Source organism: Pleurodeles waltl, chromosome 4_2 (genome assembly GCF_031143425.1).
Source record: "Pleurodeles waltl isolate 20211129_DDA chromosome 4_2, aPleWal1.hap1.20221129, whole genome shotgun sequence".
Taxonomy (NCBI): Eukaryota; Metazoa; Chordata; class Amphibia; order Caudata; family Salamandridae; genus Pleurodeles; species Pleurodeles waltl.
In genome coordinates this window covers 1015294475-1015300064 of record NC_090443.1, presented here as the reverse complement: position 1 = coordinate 1015300064, position 5590 = coordinate 1015294475, and the positions used below count along the sequence as shown (strand labels likewise).

At 43.4% G+C, this 5590-nt stretch overlaps 3 non-coding genes across 3 annotated transcripts; 1 reads left to right on the top strand and 2 right to left on the bottom strand.

Moving 5' to 3' along the window:
* The first annotated feature begins 2475 nt into the window (after positions 1-2475).
* On the top strand, positions 2476-2548 carry TRNAV-UAC (transfer RNA valine (anticodon UAC)). The gene has a single exon. It is a non-coding gene; the product is annotated as a tRNA-Val (tRNA).
* A 293-nt stretch (positions 2549-2841) lies between these two features.
* On the bottom strand, positions 2842-2914 carry TRNAT-UGU (transfer RNA threonine (anticodon UGU)). The gene has a single exon. It is a non-coding gene; the product is annotated as a tRNA-Thr (tRNA).
* Positions 2915-3424: 510 nt separating this feature from the next.
* On the bottom strand, positions 3425-3496 carry TRNAQ-CUG (transfer RNA glutamine (anticodon CUG)). The gene has a single exon. It is a non-coding gene; the product is annotated as a tRNA-Gln (tRNA).
* Positions 3497-5590: the final 2094 nt, after the last annotated feature.

Genomic DNA, 5590 nt, shown 5'->3' with positions numbered 1-5590 from the left:
CAGGAAGGAATGATGGGGAGGTTTCTTCTGTAGGCAGTGCACCCTGACGGTCATTAATCTTTGTTTTAGAATGCATCAGTACAATAAAGCAATCTTGACTTTCTTTAAATAACTACTTGTTTAAACCCAAATTGCTTTAAACAGAATAAATCAAAGAGCCATGTATCCAAGATAACAACATGTAACTTTGATTCCCTATAAGAACTTCGAGAATCAATGTAATTTGTTCTTTCAGACAAAGGTCTGTGCATTTCTGGGGGCATTTTTGTGTTTATTTCTGGTCAACCTGCTGTCTAAGGACTTTGCCTTGTGGTACTCTATGCCTTGCGCTAACTCATCTGACAGACAGCCTGTGCAATGTGACTGTGTCCAAAGCATGCAGCATTGCAATGATAAAGAAACTCAGTGACTGTGTCTTAAGCATGCAGCTTTGCAATAATAAAGAGACACAGTGACTGTGTCCCAAGCACAGAGACGTTTTAGTGTATAGGCAAAGTGAGCAATAGCCCATGGCTCTCACCTTCAAAATGCCCCCCGAAAGAGTGAACTTTCTCACTTCTGTTTATTTCTCTATCCCAAACTGTAACATAGAGTTCAATACTGTGTTGCAACATGGGGCTTGAATTAGCTTAACTTGGGTAAAAAAATTAAAGTTGTGAAAACAGAGGCTGCCGAATTATTTCTTGCTTAAGGGAGTCAGTGGGTGGGATGTGGCACTACCATTCAGGGGAGAAGCACACAAGCAAGAAATCAATGTGGAGAAAAAGCACATATGAGTGCAACATGGAGGGAGTGGAAGAGAAGCACTTGGGTGAGAGAAAGGAATACGGAGTGTGGCAGAGGGTTTAAGAGAATTACATGAAGAAGACAGCTTGAAAACACATGCCCTCTTGTGGAATGCTTAACCAAACAAGCATTTGCAATGCAATGGGTCTCGCATTTGCTTGACTTAGAGCTATTAGAGCTTTAAAGTCCTAACCGGACATTTCTTGCCACATAAATTGAAAATGAAAAGTAAAACAGTTTCACATAAGTGAGCAATTTAAAGCGCCACGGCATGAAAAGTAAATAGTGGAAGGACATATGTAATGAGTGTATGCTTCAAGAGAAGGACTAACAGAAGAAGAGGAGGAAAGTGCCACACGACCTAACAAATAAAAAGCAAGCTAATGAGAGTGACAATTAAGCCATCCAATGGTAAGCAATAGGGGGTGGCGGTCTAAGCCCACTATAAACTGACTATAGGTCTTTTGCAATCAGACAGCTTGCGCTGTCTTGTAGAAGAGACCTGTGGTGCTGCTTTAGTGCATGATTATTTATCAAGATGTGCTGTAATCACTTTGAAATATTGAAAATGATCTTGGGATGCAGAGTCCGCTAGCTGTAGCAGACAGATGACTCGTGCTAATTTTCTGGAGAGGAAGTCTGCCGCAAATTTAGGGCATCCTTTTTATTTGAGGCAAACTGCTACACTTGCCACCTGTGTTGTACATTATATTGGGTTGCCACCTGGCCCCTGTTCTACCGGCCTGACCAGCATTTTACCAAAAGTTAAGAAAATCACCTAAAATCTGTATTTTTCCATTTATCAGTACATGCTTAAGAAAGTAATCCCTCGCTGCTAATTAAAAGAAACAAAGACAGAAAAGTCATGTTACAAAATGATTCAGGCGATTTTTGACAAAGTTCTACTTGAGTAGCATGGCCAAAGCTTTGCAAAATCTTAGAGTGTGAAGAATTAGCTGCCATTTTTCTCTAAAACGGCAAGCACTTCCATCAGACTAGAGCAGGGGTCTTCAATCTGGGGGGCGGGCCCCCCATAGGGAGACCTCAAGTGATCCCAGGGAGGGCACCGGGTTCTGGCCAAAAGCAGCTTTATGCAGATAATAGTGTTTTGTTGTAAGCAGAAAACTGTTTATTGCATTTTTGAAAAGATAACAGAACTTAACTGCAATGTTAAAATAAGTCTAGACACATTTAAACACTGCCAACTTAATAGAGCAATTGAGAAAAATTAAAGGGGGGGCCCCATGATTATTTTTTTCCCCACCTCTGGGTGGGTGCGGCATTAACAAGTTTGAAAAACACTGGACTAGAGTGACAAAGCGCCAAGGCAGTGACATGTCATTAGCAACATAATATTTTTTACTTGATTTTTATCTGATTTTAGTCATTGATAAATTACATATAATTTGTCAGGCGAAAAGTCATGCTTAGTACTGTTGATGCAATCGCTATTTGAATTATTCGTTTGAAAAATGTAAGCATCATGTCTCTTTTTGGTCGAAGGAATGCATTCTTTACATGCAATGCCATTTGGTTGTTTCTCACTCTTCCTGTATTTGCTTTAGTATTTCTTCTTTCAAATTGTAGTCACCTGTCTCTTCCTCGCGAATGTACTAAACAGATAAACTGGCAAACACCACATCACATAACATAACATTGTATATTTGAAACGCAGATCATTGACAACACGGTTCCATAGTGTAGTGGTTATCACGTCTGCTTTACACGCAGAAGGTCCTGGGTTCGATCCCCAGTGGAACCATTTTTCGTTAAACTTATATATATATATATTTAGTTTGTAAATATTTTCTTAGCTTTATAAATGTAGATTTTATTTAGCAACCACCACAGACATTCACCTTATTAAGCTCGACACCATTTTATCAGTAAATATAATGAAGCTGCTTGTGCCTCCAAAGCGCCTCGGCCAAGTACGCCTTTTGCAAGAGCTGCTTTCGAAATTCTTATAATATTAGGAAACATCAGACGTAAAAAAGAAAACACATGAAGGTCATTTCTAAACTAACTGTATTAAAAAAAAAAAAAAAGTACAGAAGGCCCCAGCGAGATTTGAACTCGCGACCCCTGGTTTACAAGACCAGTGCTCTAACCCCTGAGCTATGGAGCCACGTTGCTCGAAGCGCCTGTGCTCATTTATTCGATACAGGTCTGAGTCACAGGACAGATATGTGGATAGTTGGTAATAGGTAATTTACACTGCGTTTTGCATCTACGCCTTGTGTACTGAATAATATATGTAAATCAAATAACGCCGGATGCGCAATACTTACACGAGAGATTGGTCACTGTAGAGAAAGAGATTAAAACAAAGATGCAAGATCAGCCTTTTCAACGGTTACATTTTTGGATAATTCTATATTTTTCGAGGTCTTTGCTTATAAAGAGTGTGCAGATACAGATCAACAAACTACTACAGAAATGTGGCTACAATGTTAACTTCGGGGTGAAAAGGAGTCGGTTTAATCTTTCCAGGTACTGGTCTGGGAAAATTAAAACTAACGCGCAAGCCTCTTCAACAGTTCCACTTCTTTTATTTTTCCAGATTATAAAAAGAGCCGGGATCAAAATGTCCATAATAAACATTTTAATTCTGCAACCGTTAATTAACAAAAACCATAGGTCCCACCGAGATTTGAACTCGGATCGCTGGATTCAGAGTCCAGAGTGCTAACCATTACACCATGGAACCAACTGAAAGACTTTGCGCTCCGTGATCCTAATGATGATGACAGAAGCCCATGGAATGAGAAAATATGAATACTGAAATACAATGCGTCCAGAAGCAGATAAACACATACTTCCTCATGCTGGCCAGGATTAACCGTCACCTCCAGCCTCGATTCAAAGACGTACAGCGTTCAATGACTTAAAGCCCCAATGTAATCATGTTATTGCAACAACAACGTGGCCCTTTAAGCCACCGGAAGCCACCCCGCACGCTTCCTTGGGTACTAATCCCCTATTGAGCGCGCGCTATCCTCCCGCCCGGAAAGACGGCGGCGCGAGCTAGCCGTGGCAGCTAATTTACGTTGCGTGCCTCCACCTCAAGATGGCGCCCCGTGACGCAGCCACATCTCCTCGATGCGTTCTAAAATGGCGTCGAAACACGCAGCAAACCTCTACGGACGCTTTCCCACTCCCAGGGCCACAACAATACCGATCAATAACTCCATATAAATACAACTTAAACGCACATTCTTTGTATGGGTAAAAACATAGGGGGAAAAACACCCGGGATATAGCAACAGCGCAATAAGTACGCAAGAGACGAACTGGGCATGCGCAGTAAATGAAACTGAACACCCATCCGAGGCCACGCGGGGAACGGTTATTGCCTAGTGCGCGTGCGCAGTTGTATATCCATGCACGCAGGCTTCTCCTGGCTTCTGGAAATTTATATTCAAAAGCGTATCAATTAAGGGAATGGTTGTGTTCTGGAGAACGGCACACGAGCATGAATGCAGAGTAAGAAGAAAGCACATCAGTTACACTGACTATTTAACAGCTTTGGCCGGGAAACAGGTACAAAGAATAGAACAAGGAGCGAGTCAAGAACCAAGAGGCCTCTTCTAGATTTGTTATGTAGTCGTAAGCAGTGATCTTGATAAAAACTATAGCAAACTGGGATTTGCACGTTTTACTGCAGTTTATGACGTGCCAGTGCAGGGGTTCAAACTATTTTTGGGGTAAAGGAGCTTTTAGCTTCTAGGTGATGTTATAAAACACCACTAATTGGCAGACTTTTACTAATTTTTAAGAGCCACAAATTGCATGTGACTGGAAATTAAAAGTACTTTATGAGAACTGCCTTACTGATCGAACCCACATGTTCTCGAAATCTCATCTATTCTTAGGATTGTCACCTTTCCCAGAGATCAGTGCCAGCCATCTGTTGATTTTCTATGGTTCTGCAAATGCCTGGCGCAATTTTAAAGTAGAACTTTACAAGAAATAGTCTCCTTATTTTTAACATGGCCTTTCTGTCTTTGTTTACTCCAATTAGTATTTATAGGCCATTAACCCCTCCCATGCCGGGGACGAGCCGGTCTCGTCTAGGCACACAGTTGCCATGTGCCCTGGACGAGACCAGCTCGTCCTGCACCCGGCCCACAAGGGGAGCTCCCCCCGTGGGCCTCCCACCCACACCACCCCAGTCGAGGATGGAAGGGGAATCGCTTCCCCTGCCACCCCGACCACCCCCTCGGCAATCTGATGACGTCAGCGTGCTCACAGGGCGCCAAAGTCATCAGAAGCTGTCAAGGACATGCTGGAAGCCATTTGCTTCCAGCGCGTCTAGAGAGAGGACATCAAAAAGGTGAGTCCTTCTCTTTTTGGGGGGAAAACAGACACAAGGGGAAAGGAAAGAGTTTCTCCTTTCCCCCTGTGCCTGTTTTCAGTGGATTCCTGCTCCACGATCGCGAGCTGGAATCCCCACTATGCACCAGGGATTTTCTTTTAGTTTTATTACGGGGAGCGACCCTTTGGGCAAGGGTCGATCCCATGGGGGGCAATTTGAAATCCTCTTCTGGCGTTTTTTTTGGCCGATCTACCCTGGGGGGGGGGTCCAAAACCACCAGGGATTTTATTTTCTTTATGTTTTTGGGCAGCGACCCCTTAGACAAGGGTCGCTGCCCTGAGGGCAATCATTTTTTATATGCCTCCCCCCCCCCCCCCCCCCCCCGGGGCTAGGTCAGCCATGTTTTTGGCCGATCTCGCCCCAGGTGGGGGTCGAAACCCACTAGGCCCCAGGGATTGTGTGTGTGTTTTGGGGGACACCCCTTTG